Source organism: Larus michahellis, chromosome 2 (assembly GCF_964199755.1).
Source record: "Larus michahellis chromosome 2, bLarMic1.1, whole genome shotgun sequence".
In the NCBI taxonomy this organism is placed as follows: Eukaryota; Metazoa; Chordata; class Aves; order Charadriiformes; family Laridae; genus Larus; species Larus michahellis.
The window spans coordinates 125,535,541-125,557,008 of NC_133897.1; the positions used below are offsets into that span (position 1 = coordinate 125,535,541).

The following is a 21,468-nucleotide window of genomic DNA, read 5'->3' on the forward strand; positions in this document are numbered from 1 at the left end:
AATGTTTTTTCTGTGCAAAAAAACCCACTTTGATATTAAACTGTATAGGCAGTATACCAAATGAGGTTCCTGAAGTGAGTAAAAAATTACAATCCTGACATTTCTAGTTAGATTTGTCTTTAGGGGAATGACATTTGGATGAGTTCAAAAGCTGTTTTCATGAGTTTTTGCAAATTTGTTCTATAGCAAATTTAGCTACTTTCACCAGGCATCACTGCCAGTTGCCAGGAAAGTGTCAGAATTTTCTCAGTAAATCTGTTTCTACAAATTTTTCCCAGGTAGAAAAAACATTTTTGCAAAGAAAATGAGTCTTCTGACTAAAGGGAAAAAATATCTAGTGATTTGGAAAGAGAACCCTAAAAAACCTTCTCATTGAAGGCTATTTAATTTTGTCTTTACAAATTTTTAAGAATATTATTTTTATCCGTGCAGTAAGTTCTACTGTTTAGTGATCTAATCATTAGTAAGAAAAAATGCTTTACAACCTCCAAAATATTTCATGATAGGTGAGGATGAAAAGGTTGCTACAGTCTATGAAAGAGCATTTTTTCTGTAATGAAATATTTCACTCTAATATTTTCATTGTTTATTTTGCATTGTATAGGTTAGCGAGTTCTGCGGTCCATGCTTAAATAAGTCGGTATAGTTGCATCTCACGCCTTGAAAACAATTGTGCAAATTCAGTTATTCCTTCAAGTCCTGAGTGCCACTAATGAGGCATACGGCTGATGGTTGGACCCCAGCCTGCTGTGGTGTGATAAACCAGGGCTGCCTGCATGCAGAGCCTCGGACACGGGCTCTCCGAAGTGGCAACACTAAGGAGTACTAAAAAAAAAAAAAAAAAAAAATTAGAGTAATTCTGATAGGACTTGAAAATAAAATCTTACTGCACCTCTAACAATGGGTTTTATTCTGAGAGACTCTTTCATGGTAGTTCAGTTTTAGTAAACAAGGACAGCTTTGCTGCCAGTAACTCCAGGTATATTACAGTTTAGTTGTCAGGCTGTACGCTTTACTTGCCAGAGGTCTTAACCCTCTATTGTTAGAATGCCTGGTACTGTACAGAGAGCAATGCCCAGTACTTCCTCAGTGAGAATGTAGACTGTGTTTGAAAGGTCTCCAAGACCCAGCCTGAGGTTCAGAGCAAATGCTGCATTCTAAATACATAAAGGAATTCTGATGCTGTGTTTGCATCTCTTCCTTTGTTGAATAAAACAGTCTTGGGTGGATTTTGGGAAAGAGGTTTTTTTAAGAGACTTAACAGAAATCTTGGTACAGAAGAAAAAGAAAAGAATTGCAAGCTTAAACATTGCTTGGAAAGCATTTATTCTGTAAGAACACAATTTGGGCAAAAATATAAGACACCTTTTTATTGGGTTTTGTCATATCTAACTCTAACGTAACAGACCTGAGTCCAGATCCTGTTGCAAAACCTCCATTGCTGGACTGACTTCTGGCAGAACCTATGCCTTTTTTTTTCTTACAGACTTAGTAATATTTCCATTTGGAATGAGCACGGGAGCCCTAACACAGAACTTGCAGTTCAAGGGCTAGTCAAGCTTTAAGTCCGCTGCTCCAGGGAGTTAGTGAAGGTCATTCAAGATCTGTGTCTACAAGGGACACTAGAATGTGTCACAGATGGGAAGCAGAAATATGTAGACGTTTGTGTTCATTTAGAAAAGGATTGTGTCTGCAAGCATAATGCCATTAGTTTTCCTTCTCAGAAGTTTTCTAAGTAGAGAAATGTCAAAAGGCAAAACCCTAAGGGAACCATTCTGTTATGATTTCTTTTATATTTAAAGATAGTGTTCAGAAGAGGCAATACACTTGTTAAAAGGGTAGGTGTTTTAATCTGAAGTGAAAAAAGGAAGGCATTCTGTAAAAGACTTGAAAACAAATTCATCACTTCACACATTAGGCTATCTAGAGATGAGATTTTGGCACAGCGTTTGAGGATAAATGGCATGTCTATTTGATCAAAGAAGTTTTTGGAGATTAGCTGAATATTAAATATGTAAATATACTTGCCTCTAACAGGTATGTAATTGGCAAGAATGATCAAAGTATCCTTTCAAATCTCTAGACAGATACTAAGTATGCATTTTCCAGTGTTAAGAATTGTTCCTTTTTTTTTTTTTTTTTTCCCCTTTTTACAAGAGCCTCCTGATCTGCTCTTCTTGGGGATAAAAATCACAGTGCCAAAGAAGACTTCTTTTGAAAGTCTGAAAGAGGAACATTTGTTGTGATACATTGATCCTTTGGAAGCAGCCGATAGTGGCAAAGCCCACTCCATCACTCAGGAGTCTGACAACCCTGGCAACAGGCTGGCCAAACTGCATGAATCTGGATTTTGCATTGCTTACATCCCTGTGCTAGCAGCTGTTATCATACTATTAGCCTTCTGTAGTCCTCATGTAACCTCTTGAAACCTATATGGGCTTCATGCTCTGAGACTACCTGCCAAATATTTTAAAAAAAGAATCATTGTCACCTCTCTCTTTTCACTATCCACCTGGGGGAGAAATAGCTTGATGAGTTTGGGTTGGTGATAGGAAGCTGGAGGAAATCCAGTCATGATTTTTCAGTCTGAAGGGTTTATTTCCTTTCATTTCATTCATTTCCATTCAGCTGAAGGTAATGAGGTTGTGCAGGTCTGATTTCAAAGGGCACAATTTTGAAATGATGGGTTTTGCTTAGGTACACTGTAGCTTTAAATTGGTGATTTTGATGAAGTTGCATAAACTGGAATATAGTGCAGTTTCTTCCCCCAGAGATATGGTGGCTCAGCAGTGAAGATATGCACTGATTATTTTTTTCCCTCTCCCCACTAAAGCGCACAAGAACAGATCTGCTGAGTAGGAAGTGCTATTTTTACATAATCACTTTTCAAACCAGAGTCTCAGTGCAGACGTTTTGAGGAGACCAAACTAAGCATCCTCGCAGTCACTTCATCTCCAGCTGCAGAACTGCATATGGGAAGCTCTAGTGTAGGTAATTTAATAATATAATAGTCTCTTCTTTGTCTATTCTGCAGTCACCTTAGCTGAAGTATTTCCCAATAAGTGTTCATCACGTTTCTGGGGTTAAGCAGAAATTCCTTGCTTACATAAAACCAGCTTGTGATTGCCAAAAAGAGATTTTTGAATTGTGGGTATCTAAAAAATAATGTAAATGTGATTATTTTGTTTTGAAAATTATTTTTAACTTACTCGGATGCATTACTATAGCATCTGAGCATCTAATTTATTCTCTCAATCAGCCCTTGGAGATAGAGAAATGTTATTATTCTTAGCCTCATTATTCAGATGAGAAGTGTTTTGCTTAAAGCCGTCCAGGACCTGCATAAAAGAGAAGGGAGCTAAAACCATCTTTCATATCTCAATCTGAGTTGTGCAAATGCTAACAAAGTAGCAAACATGATTAAAGTGCTTGTTTACAAGTTGATGCAGAGGCACCTCTCCCTTGATTGTGCTAGTGACTCCTATCCCCTCACCTCTTTTTTAGACTCCCTCCACCTGCTGCCTTTGACCTGCAGTTCCTAATCGTGCACCAGTAGTAACGGCAGCATTTTTTTCCCCCTGTGGGTTAGGCTAAATTCCTCTTTTGTCCAGGCTTTGCTGTAATCTGGGATGACTTAGAAACTCTCTTCTATCTTTTGTCTATCAAAAAGAAAAAATGGTGTTAAAAGAAAATAAAAGCAGCCCCCCCCCAACACATTCATAAATCATAGATCGGATAACAAAGTGGTAACAATAACTGCTCAAAACATTTGTTGAAAGCCAACCTCTTTGCTAGGGAGCGTAAATTTTCAGTAAGTTTATTACTGCCTAAGACAATGGATGAAAATTTCCCACGTACATACTTAGTCTTTCTTTGTGATTTCTGCAGAAGTTTTTAGTTAAGAAGCTGACATGAAGCAAACGAACCACTTTGCATGCCAACCGCATTACATCATGTTTATGATATGCAGCTGACTTTAAAAAAAAAAAATCAAAAAAAGCAGTAGGAAATGTAAGGTATTTGTAAGGCTTCCTGCCACTTCTTCCTTCCAATGTGAAGCACAAATGTGAGGTTTTTTTAGCCCATGGGGTGGCCTCCTTGACTTTGATAGCTCAAATTTAAGAGCACCTTCATAATCTTTTACAGCAGCATAGAGTGGGACTGGAGGGCCCATATCCAGAAACGGGCTTTGGGCTGAGTTCTAGTTCACTCACTCACAGGTTTTGTGGACAGAAGTCACTGAACATCAGTCTGCTTAACCTTGAAGCACTTTTGTATTAGAGAGTTTTACATCTCAAATACTGGCTGTATTAATCTTAGAGTTTGAATTAGTTTTGTGCTATAGTTTTTCATGAATGTATATTTTACTTGTCAGGACAGCTGCTTTCAAGACCAATTAGCCTTTGCTTCCTAGCACAGTCTTTCTTGTTTGTAGAGCAGCTTAGATGATGCTGAAAGTTAAGATCATTTTAGGCTTAGCTGGACAAAGACTTTTCTCATCTACAACCAACTAAATGTTTTGTTGAGTTCTGAAACAAGCAGAAGGAAAACATATGCAAAGTGTCAGTGTGTCATTTGTGTAGATGTCTCTGGGCATTTATCCTTTCATTGGAAAGACATTTTTCCTGTGGTTTACTGGAGCAGAAGGAAATAGTATTTTAATTTTAGGACTGGACTTAAGTGCAGAGATTGTACTTCCAAATGTTGGATTTCTGATATGCACATTATTATAAGCTATTCACTTCCTATCCCAGTATTCAAGTAAGGAAGCAAAACAGCACTGGATGAACAGGCAAGTGAGTGCATCCTACCCAGTGATGATACTCTGTAAATCACCTTGAAAATTACCCAACGGACTTGTGATATCCAAGCAATAGCTTTAAGTCACTGCACATCCCTGCCTTGTAAACAAACAAATAATTATTACGTTATGCTTGCATTCTGAGATCTAAAGTTACATATTCGTCTACAAACTTGAAGAGCTGGAATGCTTTGTATAATAAAAAGATCACTGGCTGCTATATTGTTTGCATCTTTGTGCAAAAAAAAGCGTTCCACTGAAAAAACTACTTTTCGTGCTTCTATTTGGTGACTTACCTACATTTTAGATTTCTTCTTTTCCAACATAACAAAATTTTGTCAACCACTTCAATGATAATTCAGTATTTTTCTAGAAAGAGATGTATTATATTACGTAGTTTATTCAGTAAGCTTTGTTTTTAATGTGTTTCAGAAATACAGAAGTTTCCAAATTTTGTCTGCTAGGTTGAATTAAAAAAGATTCTTTACTCTCATTTCTTTTTCTTTTTTTTTTATAAAGAGTATTCTAGAAAATTACTAGCATGTTACAGTGAAGAAGTGTATATTAGATTATCTGGTAACACAGAGTTATGAACTGATGCCTTAGTATGTGACTTCTCATGTTGTATTGCTTTCCCTGAAGACCCTACTTCTACCTGAAAAACAGAAATACAACAGTATTACAAAGTAGCGAAGTATTACTTGGTAGAAAAAGGTTTGTGAGAGCATTTCTTTTCAAATCTCAAGACAGTAAAGTTGCTTTTGTGTGCGAAATCAAGGGATCATGGCAAGTGCTGCTAAAACCCTCAAACTTTGAAAAAAATTAAGTGCAAAGATAAGCCAATTGCAAAGAAAAGCTGCACAGAACTATGACATGCTGTTTGCTTTGTGTTTTCCTCAGTCATTGTCTTTCAGTTCTAGTGACTGTGTTCATTTTTCTTGATCTATAGAAAAGTACAATTTATGGATATAAATTTAGAGGCTGTCTACATGTTAAGCTCTTTCAGATAAAAAAAAAAGTTCAGAATCCTTATACAAGACTGCAGACTTGTAAAATGAAAGCAAGATTATTATTTTTTCTATATAATTTTTAAATTACAATATTTCTATAACTAATGATAACCAAAAGGCTGGCTTCTCAGCTGACAGAGTTCAGTATTACTTGATGCTAGTAAAGCAAAATCCACATAAAGTCGTGGCTCGCCAAGTAGAAAAAGGCTGCAGTGTGTTAGCTAAGCAGTAGGAGAAACGAAAACAAAAGCTATGCAATTGAGAGGTTAAAAATAAACATACTCTTCTTCTTTTTCCTCAGATTCATCTGTTTAGTAAGAAAAATGTGTTTTGAGTTCTAATAGTTTAGTTTCATCTTTTGTTTACAAGTGAGAACTAATTTACTGTTTTTCCCAGTAAAAGGGCTGCTGGAGTGAATGAGCGCTTGAGAAATATCTGATAGACCCTGTCCTTGGGATATTCCAGTTTGTATTAGGCTTTTGATTAGTTACATAAGATGTCCAATATCCTAGAAAGGCTAGAAGAATTTCCCCTTGCTTTTTCAAATTGTTTATCAATCTGTATTTCACTGAGGCATGTAATGCCCTCTGCTGGCGCGCATGTTTTATGTCAAGTTAAAGTACTGGAAAAAGTGGGAATTAACAGTTGGGAATGCATCCTTTCTCTGCTTTCATAGATTTATAGCTCAGTGACTGAGCTATTCTAGCTATGTACAGTTTTGATAACTCTTTTGGCAAGCGGTTAAGGTTTTATTCAGAGCTGCTTCAAACAGGGACAAAGCTCTTGTAGCCCTGCCGTGGGCGAGCTGTACTGCCCTTGGAACAGGTAAAACTCCTGCCAGTGCTGCAGCAGAATTAAAGTCAGATTGTAGCCTGAATTTTTTAAACCTTATTAATGCTTTGTATACCTATATACGTTTTCTTATTAAGAACTGCTATGAATCTATATCTTTTTTTTTTTAGCATAGTTATTGGAACGAGACTGTGGAAATATTTTATTTTACCCCAACAGATATACATATGGGAAGAAGAGTTACCTACCTGGTGTTTTGTGAAGGTTTTCATTGTTGTAGGAGAGGGGATGAAAAGATGATTGAAAAGATGATGAATGGAGAATGGCCATAGGCAACCTCTCCTCCCCGCCCCCGTCCAGTCCCATCTACCTGACGCTGTCTGTCTTTGAAAATCAGTGAGTAGAGGTGATCATGGAAAAGTAAAGAAAAATATATATGAAGTGGTAACTGGAAATGGACTTCAAGCTGCAAGTAAAGATACTGTCTCTGGGCATTTTATTCCTGTGATGTTCCAAAAGACAAGAGTTTGTACACCCTATCCACATCAAAAGGACGACAGAGAAATACCTGGCAGATACATTGATAAAATTTCTTGAACCCAAGTTTTTAGACATATAATTTATATATAGCTTCATAAATCTACTGACTTTCTAACAAGTCACGTTCCTGAGTCAAAGACGATCAGTCTTAAAACCTGCTAAACTTTACACCCAAGACAAGACACAAAGTTTTAGCAAGACGTAGAAGGAAAAGGGAAAAAAATAAGCCCATAACAGTTATTACTTACAGGATTCCAGCAGGAGAGAAAGAAGAGCTGATACATAAGGCTTTTTGAAAATTCAGACATTCTGGTTTGTTCCACTCCAGTTGTATTTAAATACTACTGCTGCTGAAAGGTGTTGGGATTATCCAACACAAACTGATCTAGACATTAAAGAAATTCTTGCCTTTGGTTAGATTGCTAGTGACAGTGTTGTGGGTTGCAAAGGGCTGATTGTGAAATCAGGCGAACAACAATAATTCAGAAAGTTCATTTTAACATGACAGAGCTGACTGGAGGCTCATTATAAATACCAGCTCCATATAAAGAAAGGCAGAAGGGAAATGACTTCAGTATCCCCAGCTGTTTTTATTTCTGGAGGTGATATATATACACACACACACCCAAAGTGAAAATAAAAAATTAATAAATAAAAGTAACTCTTGCTTATAAAGGGTGAAACCACACACAGTTTTTATTAAAAATGATGAAAAAAACCCCCAACATTACAGTTACTTCAACTTTTACATCCCTTTGACTGAAAAACATTCTATACATTCAAAAAACAATCTTATTTTAGATGATGACTCTCCTGTTACTGGGAGTACCCTGCTCGTGTCTTTAAGATCTCTCAGAGAAATTCCTGTGAAAGCCCTGTTTTGGCAGTTAACCCGAGATGTGCTGATTGGCCGAGAAAGCTATGGTCCATTTTTAAGTGTCTGACTGTACTTCAATTTTTAAAAGTCTTAAGGCAGCTCTCTGCCAGAATAGTTCATAGAATCACAGAATGGTTCGAGTTGGAAGGGACCGTAAAGATCATCTAGTTCCAATCCCCTCCGCCATGGGCAGGGACACCTCCCACTAGACCAGGCTGCTCAAAGCCCCATCCAGCCTGGCCTTGAACACTTCCAGGGACGGGGCATCCACAACTTCCCTGGGCAACCTGTTCCAGTGCCTCACTACCCTCACAGTGAAGAATTTCTTCCTGATATTCAATCTAAATCTACCCTCTTTCGGTTTAAAACTGTTACCCCTCGTCCTATCATTACACTCCCTGATAAAGAGTCCCTCCCCATCCTTCCTGTAGGCCCCTTTTAGGTACTGGAAGGCTGCTAGAAGGTCTCCTAGAAGCCTTCTCTTCTCCAGGCTGAACAACCCCAACTCTCTCAGCCTGTCCTCATAGCATAGGTGCTCCAGCCCTCTGATCATCTTCATGGCCCTCCACTGGACCCATTCCAACAGGTTCATGTCCTTCTTGTGCTGAGGACTCCAGAGCTGGACACAGTACTCCAGGTGGGATCTCACAAGAACAGAGTAGAGGGACAGAATCACCTCCCCCGACCTGCTGGCCATGCTTCTTTTGATGCAGCCCAGGATGCAGTTGGCTTTCTGGGCTGCAAGTGTGCATTGCCTGCTCATGTTGAGCTTCTTGTCCACCAACTTAGTGTAGATAACTTGCCCCACACAACACATCTTCGGGTATGACCACCATTTTTGTGTTTTGGGGGGCACAAGTTCATTCTGACTGCTCTGAACTGAGTACAAACTGCATAGCCATATAAGATGAAGACAATACCAAGACAGTATACCATTATACCATTTCAGAGCCAATGCAAGTAAGTTCTCACCACCCTCAAGCTGCCACATATTCTCTACACATGGCAACTGAATGGTTATGTCTCATATTTGAGGCCAGCACAGTAACACTGGACTACGCTTTCTTCCTACTGAAAGCGTTTGATGGTTTTGTAAACATCAAGTAAAAGGTGTAATGAATGATCCATCTAATGCGATCTCAAGTCATTAACTCTGGATATTTGTGGGGATGAAGACAGGAACATATAGGACTTCCTACTTGCAAACAGCAGCAGAAGCTGTCCAGAGATGCATTTGAAGGCATTCAGTATTATCTACTGCAGGCATGAGGCACCAGAAATTGAAGGCATGTCTTCCAGAGTTATGTGGATGCCATTTGGCATAGCAATCTGAACAGGATCTGAAAAATCAGGAGGCTACTGGGCTAGCAGAATGCTGACAGATTGACACTATGGTAAATCCCTTAGTCAAAGCCAATCCTAATAAACCCTGAAGAGACCAGCTCAGGAAATGCCAGGGGAAATAGAAACTTACGCCACACACTACAGTTCAAATGAGTAATTGCCATCTAGATGCTATTTGTGGTTTACCAACTTCTGGGGTTTGGAACAAGTCATTTATTTTTTGAAAAAGCTGGTTGCATTTAAAGGGCATTCTGTCCCTGAATAGTTTTATTGACAACAGGTATGCGGTTAAACCTGCAGTTTCTCAGGCAGTCTCGTATTGATTACCTTTCAGCTGTTATTGTATACTCGTTATAGATCAAATCACCTAGAGTACATTAAGGAATAAACTGTCTTTCAATTACATACCTTTTTATTATACTCGGTACTTTGGATTGGTGGCACGTCAGTTTGCGGAGTGTGTTTACAGCTTCCTCTGTTGCTGTACTTCCATAATATCTAAAAAAAAGGGAAGCTGTGGTCTTGCAAAAAAAATAGTAAATCAGTTTAAAGATAGCTATTCACTCTACAGAGAACTTCATTGAAATAAAATCTGATTAAGTTAATGGAGTGAGGTCAGACACTAGTAAAACAGTAAATATTTGTTTAAAACAAAACTGTGCAAATCAAATATGTAAAACAAAGAGAAACAAGATGCAAATTTAACTGAATCAAGCCTGAACAAGAACAAAGTACAATGTGAAACAAATTAAGAGGATTATAGGTGATGTACAAAACAAAAAGAGGGGGGGAAATACCCACAAATAAAAATCAGACTGTATCTTAAAAGAGATTAAGGTTAACCAGGCTGAAAGTGATATGAAAGGAAAAAACAGAACCATATATGGTACTAAATATGGTGAGTTGTACTTCAGTCACAAAACCTGAAGTGCAGGAAGATTAAATTCCTGTCACCAATTTAATATTTTTATTGCTACCCAAGTCCTATCCCTTGCCCCAGCCCTGTTTGTTTTCTCTTCCACGGCTAGTTTTCCTGACCTGCCTCCCTTAATATTGTGTGGGAAGTGATGACCCTCACTTACAGGGCTTCCAGTTCATCATAAGAGGGCAGGAGGCATGAGAAGTGCCAATACCTTAATCAAGGACCCAGTGATCTGTAAGGGGATGTGTTTTATCCAGGGTTAAGCTTTTGGGTTATGCAGCACCCTTAGAGCAATGCCATACTTGTGTGACACCTTAAGCTACCCAGGACCTCAGGGAAGGTGCAAGATGGGTTCTCAGTCTGTCCCCCAGGGCTGATGTTTTTTCTTCAGCCACCAACTGCACTAGGTCCCAGGTGACGGCATGGAGGAGGAAGATGAATCATTTGGATTCTGCTGCCATGGACTGACTTATCTCTGACTTATCTCTGAAACAACTGATGCGTGCTCAGAGATGTGGCCTGCAGCCCCCGCTCCAGGACGGCTTCCCAACACGACGCCTCTTCTGCCTCCACCTCCTGTGAGCATCGTCTTTGTCAGCACGCAGTCCGGTGCACCCCAAGCTGGTTATTGGTAAGATGATTGAGGATGCATTAATCCCTAAAGACTTTGCTTATGCAGCTCATCATATTGAAAATTATTTTTAGTCTCTCGTAGTAGCTTCAGGGCAGGCCTACGTGACTAATCACAGAAGCAGAACTGCAAAACTTATTGTTCCACTTGTGCTCCTTGGATGTTGCCCACCTTCTTGGCTCTGTGTAAGCAGCACATGCTGATGAACATATGGCTCAGGCGGGGTGAGGCTAGAAGGTGGGAGAATACCCCAGCAGAGCAAAATGCTTCCTGCACTGGAGCTGGTTGAGCCTTAGAAGGACAAAAATCCTAACTTTTTACTCATTTACCAACAGTCAGAAAACCTTTTATTTCCTTTTATATAAAAATATTTACCTTTTGTTTTTCTTAAAAAGCAAAAGCAAACAAGTAGTAGAGATAGTAGGCTAAGGCTCCTACCTGGCAGCATTTTTCACCCTGTGCACAGACTGGCTGATTGGCCGAGGAGTTCCCTTTTGGTGTCTTAAGTCCTGCGCCGGCTGCCCCTGGCATCCCAGCGGTCCCAACAGTCCCATCTTGCGTTGGCTCAGACGTCGTGCTCTGACACCCCTCCGCTCTGACCGCGACAGTGAGCCCTGATACCGAGGCCCTGACAAAAATACAAAAAGCACGCTGGTGCCTTTTTGACCCAGAACAGCATGCTGGAGAGATTAACTTCGTTACAAGACCACTAGGTGGCAATTTAGCAGCCCTGTTCTAAATTTTTAATATATTCAATTTCTTTATTGCATTAGACACGCACTTGGTGAATGGCAAACTGAATGAAGTTCTGCAAGATCTGTACTGGCCATTCCTGCCAAATAACCTGAAGTCTTTCTGCTTACCGCACCCCTCCCAGCTGTGCATTAAATTCAGGGAGTGCCTCTGAACACCTCTGAACACTTCTGGCCAGGTGTCAGGACAGGGAATTATTGATTATCATGGAAAAACAAGGGTCCTTCTGACTCTTTAATGTATACTTGCCGTTTCAGGCTATATGTGAGTTGTAGCTGTATAGGCGATGAGGAGACTGACCCTGTCCGCAGCCATAGCTACATGACCGTGAGGTACCTATCTGCATACGCTGAAGGTGAGTTTATGTGGCAGCACACCAAAGGCAGCAGGGGAGCTGCCGTGGCCTTTGTCTGGATCTCCCAGATGTGTCTGCAGGGACTCCACATCCCCCTCTCCCTGATAACCAAAGATCAGAAAAAAGCTATGAAACATTTTCCTAGAAATTAAAAGCTGTTTTCCTGACAAACAACTATTGTATGGTTGTCTGAGAGGATTGGACTGCTGCAGAAAGCATTTCAGGTCTGGAACATTTAAGGCTGGCATCTAAACAGAGAGAGAGAGGAGGTGAGCAACTCAAGTATATGTGAATGTGTACAGTTATTAAAAATACTGTATAATTGATAGAAAAAAGCATAATCAATATGACAAAACACTTACAAAACCTACATAAAGACCACTAGTTCGATTGCATACACCTCCACCTTTGGGGTAATGTTCATTTTTAGTCTCCCTCTTCAGTGTTGAGAGTTTTCATGGATTTTGCTTATCAGCAAAGTGATGCTCAAATGACTGATCCCAGAACTTCTGTGAGAGGTATTCTTAGGAGCGCCCACGGTTTATGATTCAATAAGGAGACTTACAAAGTGGTTTTTTTTTTCCCAGTGATCTCAAGTGACACACACTAAAAGCAGTGAGCTTTTGATGTGCTGACATTTGTTCATGAGAAAAAAATAATAAAAGAGCAATAGCATATTGTAAAATTTCAGCCTTCAGATACTAAAAATAGAGGAAATGGAAGAAAAAGATTGCTTGAAGTCAGCAATCAACAAGACAATATGTAGTGCTTCTGTAGCTTCAAAGCAGGCTGACTCAGAAGCTAATGTTTTGGTAGAAAAGGTCAAAAAGAAAATGGTTTATGATTCTCAGTGATCTTTATATTAAGTGACTCTTATGTCTCCCATTATGAAGCTGCTACTTGATGCAAAAAAAGCCAACCAGTCTGTTAATAGCAGAAAATATTGCAAATGAGCACAGCTATAATTGCAGGGCGCAGGGAGAGGGGGCAGAAGAAATAAAATGGATAAAAAGTAATGAAAGGTTTTGTGAAGAGTTCCTCAACCCAGACGAAAAGTAGAGCAAAGGATGCTGCCAGAATACACAGTAAGAGGAATGAAATTTGTCAATAAATAACTGTATGAATAATAGAGAGATTGATACCACCTTAGTATTTCTTTTTTCTGGGTTCCCTTTCAGTTGTGCCTTTCATCTTTAAAGGAGCTGAGAAGGGGGTTCTCACTTAAGGTAAGAATAGCTTAGCATTAAAGAGAGGTAGCTGATGTGGGGGCAGGCTGAGGAAGGGAACGTGTCTGTTTCCAAACCAGCTAGGAGAAAACAAAACTTAGTTCTTCTTTCATCAGTAGCTTTGGAATGGCACTCCTTTTTATTGCTAATGAATATGAAGGAGTCAACAGGAAAAAACACGGTTTATGAGGATAAGAGGGCTTGAATAGATCTGAAGAAGATCTTAGGCTTCCCAAGCTGCGGTTTTTTTGGACAGCTCGAGACCTTGAAAGTAAGAAGAGTTGTGCAGTTGCTTTTCATGCAGTGACTGATAAATGGCTGCTGCATTCATGCCTGCTCATCGCTCTTGGGTGCTGTTACCCTCTGGAAATCCCAGCGCCATTAACTGGAGATGCGCGTTACTGGAAGGTACTCGGGTAGAGCTGCTGCCCCACTGCTTTCAAAGAGTGGACGCTTGTTCCTTGTGCTTTGAAGCATAGAGAAGCCCTGCATATATTTGTTATTATTAAAAATTCCATACCACCACCACCGCTGCCATGCTTTTTACAACTTAGGGAAGAAAAAGTCACGCAAACTGTCTCCCATGTTTTTTTTGAGCAACAGATAGAGGGAAGCTGAACGGAAGCTGCAAAGCTCTCTGGCAAAGACTTTCCTTATTTGACGGTGCTTCTTCACATTAAGTAGTTCTCAATTATACTTGAAAAGTCTCATATTTGAAAATGTTCTTAGAAAAACTCAATTATACGGATGAAAAGTATTTTCGCTTGTTTATTTCCCATGTGCAAACTGAGAAGCTTTATGTTTGGTCGATAACCAGTAGCAGTAGGAACCTACTTTCCATAAAACATCTTAAAAAATTCTTTCATCCCAGAAAGTGTTCTAAAAATAAACGTTTTCTTTACTCTGAGGAAACAGTATGGGGATTTTGGTTTTGTTTTTGTTGTTTTTTTTTCAAATAAGTGGATTTTGATTCCTCACAGCTGTTTTTTTCTTTAACAGAAATTCGAACAGTTTCATAACATTATCATTTTGACAAAGTAATAATTTTCCAAACACTCTTTCTCCCTTTAAGCCAAGACAATTTATTATATATGGGCATTTAAACACATCTGGCTTTAAACCACCCCATTTTTAATTCATTTTTACAGGAATTGCTGTGTTATTTGTTACCTATATTATTTCTTCTCTTTAAGTCAAAAAGAAATAACCAACCAATAACCTCTTCCATTCCATATCTGAAACTCATTAAAAAAATCCCTCAAATGCACTGTTATCTAAATAACATACTTAAAACTTGAACTATGAATAGAAATTAAAGGCTATAGAGTATTTTTTCCTCATTTTTGCGAATTATACCAGTTGTCTTCCTACTTTATAGCTGTCTTTTATCTTCCAGCAGTGACACCCACCATCTGACTTATGATCTCTCTGCAGGAAGTCATTGAGTGACACAATAGAGTTAATGAATTGGTCTTTCACCTCCAAAAACCTGATCTAAATGCTAGCCTGAGATAATGAGCATGATGGAGTTCAGTAATGTCAGCAGAGTATTAACTTCTGTTTAAAGGAAGAATGAGCACTGGCAGGAAAATGGATTTTAAGAGAGATTTGGAGCAATTGCACCTGCATGCATTATGGCAACTCTAGCCTTCCTTCATTAGAGTCATATTCACATTATCTCTTTGCCATTTGAATAGAATTTGGCAGAGGTTTATCTGCAGAGCGTATCATTTATCAGGGATCTTTCTAGATATTTAAGTTCCTTACCACTGTCATATCTAAGCACCTCATCTTCAGTACCTGGCGGTTCAATATTAGATCAGAGAATCAGAGAAGAGCATCTAACCAGTCAGCAGTAATATTTCTTATCACAGACATATGTAATGGCAGTATATCACGGAATCACGGAATTTTCAGAGTTGGAAGGGACCTCTAGAGATCATCTAGTCCAACTCCCCTGCTAAAGCAGGATTGCCTAGAGCACATCACTCAGGACTGCATCCAGGCGGGTCTTGAAAGTCTCCAGAGAAGGGACTCCACAACCTCCCTGGGCAGCCTGTTCCAGTGCTCTGTCACACTCACCGTAAAGAAGTTTTTTCTCGTATTTGATCGGAACTTCCTATGTTCCAGCTTATGCCTGTTACCCCTCGTCCTGTTACTGGGAACCACTGAAAAGAGTCTGGCTCCATCCTCCTTAAACCCACCCCCACTATCATCTAGTAAGCACTGGGCTAACTGCAGAAGTCAGCAGGACTGACAGAGTGTTCCTCTTCCCAGCACAGAAAGGCCAAACACTGCTTATTTCAGTGAGGATCTCTATCCCTGCTGAAGATGGATTATTAGGATGCACTGGAGGCCTTTAGCGCCTATGAAGATAACACTCTTGTTTCTTTTTGGAGGGACTAGGATCAGCAACACCTTGCCAAGCACTTCATCTTTCACAGACATACTACAAACTGTCAAGCCATCTGGCCAAAGACAAAAAGAACACCTTCAAGTTTGTTGGCATATTAGCACCATCTTTCCAGCTCTCCCTCTTTGTTCTTTCAGACGGATCTCGCCTGCATTCTCACAGGTCACTTTTCTCAGTGTAAAGTGCAAAGCATCTCCCATGCTTTTCCCCAAATTCCTGTCAGGTTTGTAGCTGTGCTGGTCCAGTGATGTCAATAATCATCTTAAGGCTACTTTGAAAAGTACAGTATTTGGCATAAAGTGATCCTTGTGTCCATACCAAGTGCCCCCCCCCGACTTGAAACATCCACAGCCTCTGCAAAACAATCAGGATGGTCTAGTTGTCTTGTCAGTAAAGACAGATTTCCTCTGAAAAGAAGCAGCACAATGATCAATTGCAGTGTAAATCGGTTATTCTCAATCTGCACTTTTGATTTCACCTTCTAGACACACTTCTGGCAAGAGCAGCTGGCTGCCAGTGAGTAATGGGGAAGGCTGCTGCTCCCTAGCTGGAGCTACATTGGGAACAAAATCAAAAGAAGAAAACCCTAAGCAGTAAACCCCACAACTCATGGCCACCAGCAAAAATAAGTCCAAAACAAGTAAAACCCTACTGCAACAGCAACGGGAATCCCTTCCCCACTATTATCACCACTGAATTTCTTTCCCTATGAACATCATGTGTCTCAGGGAGAGACAGTCATTTTCCTAAGTGCTCCACAAAACTCTACAGGAGAACCAGGTTGTCAGAGCTAACAGGGTAGCTGCACTGTTGCCCTGATTTCTTTCCTTTGCACAGTGAAATTCAAGTTTTCACCTCAAAAAAAACAGAACCAAAACTAAAACCCACACACAGAACAGGTATTTACAAACTAACGACTGAAACACTTCAAGTCAATGAAACCCTGAATACCCTAAGAAAGCCAGGATTTTAGAATAGTGAAATAGTAGGTATGAGCACGTATACGCAGACAACACCACCTTCACCTCTTAGCCAAACAACCTTTATTTTTTTCTGAGTCGTAACAGCATCTGAGTAACTTGTTCCCTGAACAGCCATTGACACTTCACACTCTCCTGCAGACTGACGTTGTTTATACATTCACTAGCTTTGTGTCTCTCTGGCTTTAGCCTTCCAATCCCAGCAAAATATATCTATTGATCACAGCAGGCAGACTGTAAACAGCAGGTTGCTCTTCTGTTGCCTTAACCATCTTTTTACTTTTTTCTTGTTTTTTTGGTTGTTTTGGATTGTTTTGTTTTCCTTCACAGCTCTTGAGTCACCCCTAACTTCAGTCAGTAAATAAATAACTTTACTATAGCCTTGTACTCCTCTTGCCCTCTCCCGCCTTCCCCTCCATAGCCACCTGCAATGCCCACCAAAAGGCTGGTTCAGACCCTCACAGTTCACATGTCCGAACCCAAGTTTATCTGAACCCAGTCTACGCCTGTCTCCAATCAAAAGTTAATTTTAAACCTGAACAGATGTTTGTCCACAATGTTTACATAGTTGATATATTTAGAAGACAAATGTTCTCTTGGCCTTTGCTATTTTAGATTAAAAAGCCAAATTCTCATCGGGTGTGACCGAAAGTGAGCAGGCAATGGTGGTTTTGCTCAGTTGGTGCCTGGGGCCAGGGGCAGACCTGGACCTGAAGCCAGGCAGATCCCTGTGTGTGGATACCTGCTCAGTGCTGCACTTGCAGAATTTAGTCTTGCCCCTCAGGATCTGCTTACACCGGCAAGGATGAGTCCAGGTCCACTTCTGCACTGATGCAGGTATATGATTTTCAGTCCTGGACAGCTTTGCTTTGAATCATAGAATCATAGAATGGTTCAGGTTGGAAGGGACTGTAAAGATCATCTAGTTCCAACCCCCTGCCATGGCAGGGACACCCTCCACTAGACCAGGTTGCTCAAAGCCCCATCCAGCCTGGCCTTGAACAACTCCAGGGATGGGGCATCCCCAACTTCTCTGGGCAACCTGTTCCGGTGCCTCACCACCCTTTTTTGGTGGTAGGAAGAAGAATTTCTTCCTAATATCTAATCTAAATCTACCCTCTTGCAGCTTAAAACTCTTACCCCTTGTCTACTAACTATACTAACTAACTATTACCCTATCACTACACTCTCCCTGATAAAGAGTCCCTCCCCATCTTTCCGGTAGGCCCCATTTTGGTCAGAATACAGATGAACAAAATGCACCTGATGTGTGAAGCAGGACCTCAGTCTCTTCTTGGACACGGTCTCCAATCCCACAGTTTACCAAGAAGATTTTCCCAAACATAGCTGTTAAACAGTTGAGCTCTCTTCTGTTCATGGAATATTGTTATTATCTCTTAAAACCATGTCCTTAAATTTAGTAAAGCTGAGAATGGTTTCTGATAGATTTGAAGGTTTTATTTGTTTGTTTGCCTTGGGCTGAGGCTCAGAGCTGTAGCACTCGATGTAGGTGACTTGCCCCAGTGGTATGACCCAGGATTTGCTCACAGGCTTCGTGAACAGAGCGCTCAGTGGGGTACCGGTGTGTCAAAACGCTGAGCAGGCACCGCTGAAATGGAGCAGGCACCACCGAAATGCTGAATGGGGCACATATCTCAATGCCCTCTGCAGCAGGCGCTAATGTGGGGACAGCCCAGGAAACATTGCTTTAGAGTGCATGCGTATGGGGGGAAAGGAGGAATGTAACAATGCTTGGGAAGAAGTTATCTTTTGCTTTTACTGTCTGCCTATTCATTCCATTTGTTCTGTGCTCCAGCTGAGAGGGAGCCTCTGAGATGTACCTGTGTGTACTGTAACGGCACATTGACTCAGCTACATTAAGCTGCAGCGTATTTCTATATCTCAGGTGGCAGTCTTATTTTTTTTATTATTTTTAGTTTTAAAGGCACATTATGATAAGATTTTGGGGATTTTTAGGGGTTATGGGGAGTGTGAAGTTCGTCTGTTAATTTCTTTCAAAAGTGTATGGCAGGTCAGCAGAGAGGGAGTCTCCTTGCCTCATCCTAGCTGCAGCTCGCTGAGTCCTCCTCTTCTTCCTGGAGATGCCATCCTTTCCAGAAACTCCTGGACATGGCCAGAGGAGAGTGGATTCCCAGGTGATGAACAGGGCAGACAGAAGGAAAAACTGAAGAGCCAGACCCAGGAAGAAAACAGCACAGCAAACATGAGTGGGTGACTCCTGAGGAGAGCAGTATCAAAACCACAGCCAAACAGGAGGTGAGAAAAAAAATCTCCTTTTCCTAAGGTTTGAGAGAGGAGCATGTGGTGACTTAGAAAGTCACCGAGTTGTTGAATTTGAAATCAAGATTGGATGTGGAGGCTAGCTCTACTACGACGCTCAGGACTGGGAAGATCCTCAAATTCTCTTCCATCTTCCACTTCCATTTTGAGTTTTCTTGGATTTCGAAGTATGTTCTTCTAGTTTCTGTTCTGAAGAAAAAAAAAAAGTTAATAAATCTTTAAAAGCCCTTTTAATCTTCTGTGAGTGATTACTTCCAAAGGAAGAGATTTATGCAGATCTGCCTCAATGTTGCTTATTCACAGCTTCAAACGTATCTTCAGTCCTGCTTGGTGGTGGTCGCTGTGGCGACCAGAAGGAAGGGGTAGGTTCAGGCTCTGCAGCTTCTCTCGTTCGCTGTAGTGAGTTGACTGCACAAACTGAGCAGACAACTTGAATTGTAGTTTACTTGGTTTTGCCTTCCTCCCAGCTGAGTATTTTGTGTTCACATTTCTATTTCAAAATGCAGCTATCCAGGGTGTCTCATGTCTGGATATGCTCAGAGCAAAATAAGAAATGGCAGAGCCACATTTTACATGGTGCCGTGGTCAGGTTAATAAACCTTGCGAGCTTTCCAAAGCTTATGTTGTTGTACTTGAGCAGTGCTTGCCACCTCAAGCACAATGTCATCTTAAATATTGTTATGTAGCTTCTGCATCTTCGAAGATTTGTGTCCAGTCAGCTGAAAACACGAAGTGACCAGGCTCATTTTCATCTGCAGAATACCAAGTAAAGTGCCCTAAAAAAATTTGTATTTGTGCCAAAAACATGTACACAGAAATGGTAGCTATATTTCCAAGCTTTAGGTTTGGTTTTAAGCAAGCTAAGAAAAAAGATGACTTTATTTTAAAATCAGCAACCATGTCTATAAAAAGATACGATACACCAGAAACACATTAAAATAGCTGTACGTGAATGCACAGTATGCTTCCAGTGGTAATACTAACAATGTGTCTTGTGTACATAATCTTATTTGCACGTAGGACTAGCAGGGTTCTGCTTTTTGTGACCATATACATGGTGGAAAATTGACCAGATCAATGTTCATTTGACAAGCTGAGATCTCAGGTATACTAATAGGTGTTTTAATGACCAGTGTAAACAATGCCTGTGTTTTTAGCTGGCAGTGAAATGTCTTTGAACCTGTAAAACAGGAAGGGAATATAGGCTGTCTTTGTTGAGGATGCTGAGGATAGGAATAAGGGAAAGGCAAGCAGTACTTATAAAGCATTGCTAGAATGTTTCTGATACACAAAGTCAACCACAAAACCCAGCAAAACATATTTTTAAACTTTCTTAAGTAGTGTAGCAGCGTTCCGTGTTTCTTAGGGGAAGAATTCTGGCTCAGCAACTTTGCGCTATAGCAATTAGGCTGCTGCCCACTAGCAGGCAGCTCTCTAAGCCACACAGCAGTTAACGAAGAGGCTGCAATGCAGGTGTAGACTGCCTACACTTCCAGCAGTAAGGAAGCTGCCTTTTGTGGCTTAAAAGCACTTTTCACATTTTTCATATGTTCAGCCAGAAATTCACCCATAATTTTTCTTCCCCGGGAGAAATTTCCCAGTTTTGTGAACTTGAAGGTTTCCGTAATTGAGGTGGAGAAACAGAAACTAGCTGTGAGGAGTTCAGAGATTTTAGTTAAACCTCACACACCTGGAAATGCTGATGAAATTCCCGGGAAATGTGGAACACTTCATTTGTCAGTCTTCAGACCCAACCAAACTGAAGAGGTGTCAAAGAGCTCACGCCAGTCGTAGAACATGGGGTTTAGCTAACAGTGCCAGTGATGATTTTTGAGCAACCTCTTCTAGCTCAAAGCAGGCTTCTCCACGTGTTCAGGATCTGAGAGACAGGTTGCAGTCGTGACTGGGTAAGAACAGGAGTGTTTCCCTGTAATGAACAGGAAAATCTGCACTGACCTCCAGAATGATGAATTAGAGAAGAACCTCCTGAGCTTCTGGCAGCACCAAACAGAAACTTCTGCCTCTTCAATTTACTGTATCTGAGACATGGAGATAAGTTGATTTTGTGATTATACCAATATTATACCTAATATTGCACATGCACCTGTAACATGTGTGTACTTAAAATACTTTCCAGTATTTTAAGAAGACAATCAGCATCCAGACGCAAAAATGTCCTAGGCTGCTATTTAATATATATTATTAAAAGGAAGGAAACCCAGCAGCCTGGTCAATATTAAATCTCTTTCTGTGGTATGCAAAAATAGAAATTCAGATAACTTATGTTTTATACAGTATGGTTCTTTTTCCTGAACAGAAATCCATTTTCAGATGATAAAGACCTTGAGAGAGGTGAATGAAAAATTTAATATATTAAGTTTTCTAGACGTTCTACTGGCAGTGCTGATTTCAATGGAGAAGAAGGAGCTTTTCAATTCTTTCTAAATCTGGGAAGACAATAGATCTGAAAGAAACACTGTTAGTAATTCTGTGGTCTAGATTTTGACCTTTACAGTCATACAG

The 21,468-nt window shown here is 40.3% G+C and overlaps 1 long non-coding RNA gene across 1 annotated transcript in view; it reads left to right on the forward strand.

Annotated features, from left to right (window-relative positions):
- LOC141739540 (uncharacterized) overlaps positions 1-21,468 on the forward strand; it is a 42,359-nt gene that overhangs the window by 13,821 nt on the left and 7,070 nt on the right. Inside the window, exons 3-7 of the long non-coding RNA XR_012585734.1 lie at positions 6,823-6,999; positions 10,678-10,917; positions 11,928-12,025; positions 13,204-13,251; positions 18,667-18,921. This is a non-coding gene — a long non-coding RNA (uncharacterized LOC141739540). The remainder of the gene's footprint in view (positions 1-6,822; positions 7,000-10,677; positions 10,918-11,927; positions 12,026-13,203; positions 13,252-18,666; positions 18,922-21,468) is intronic.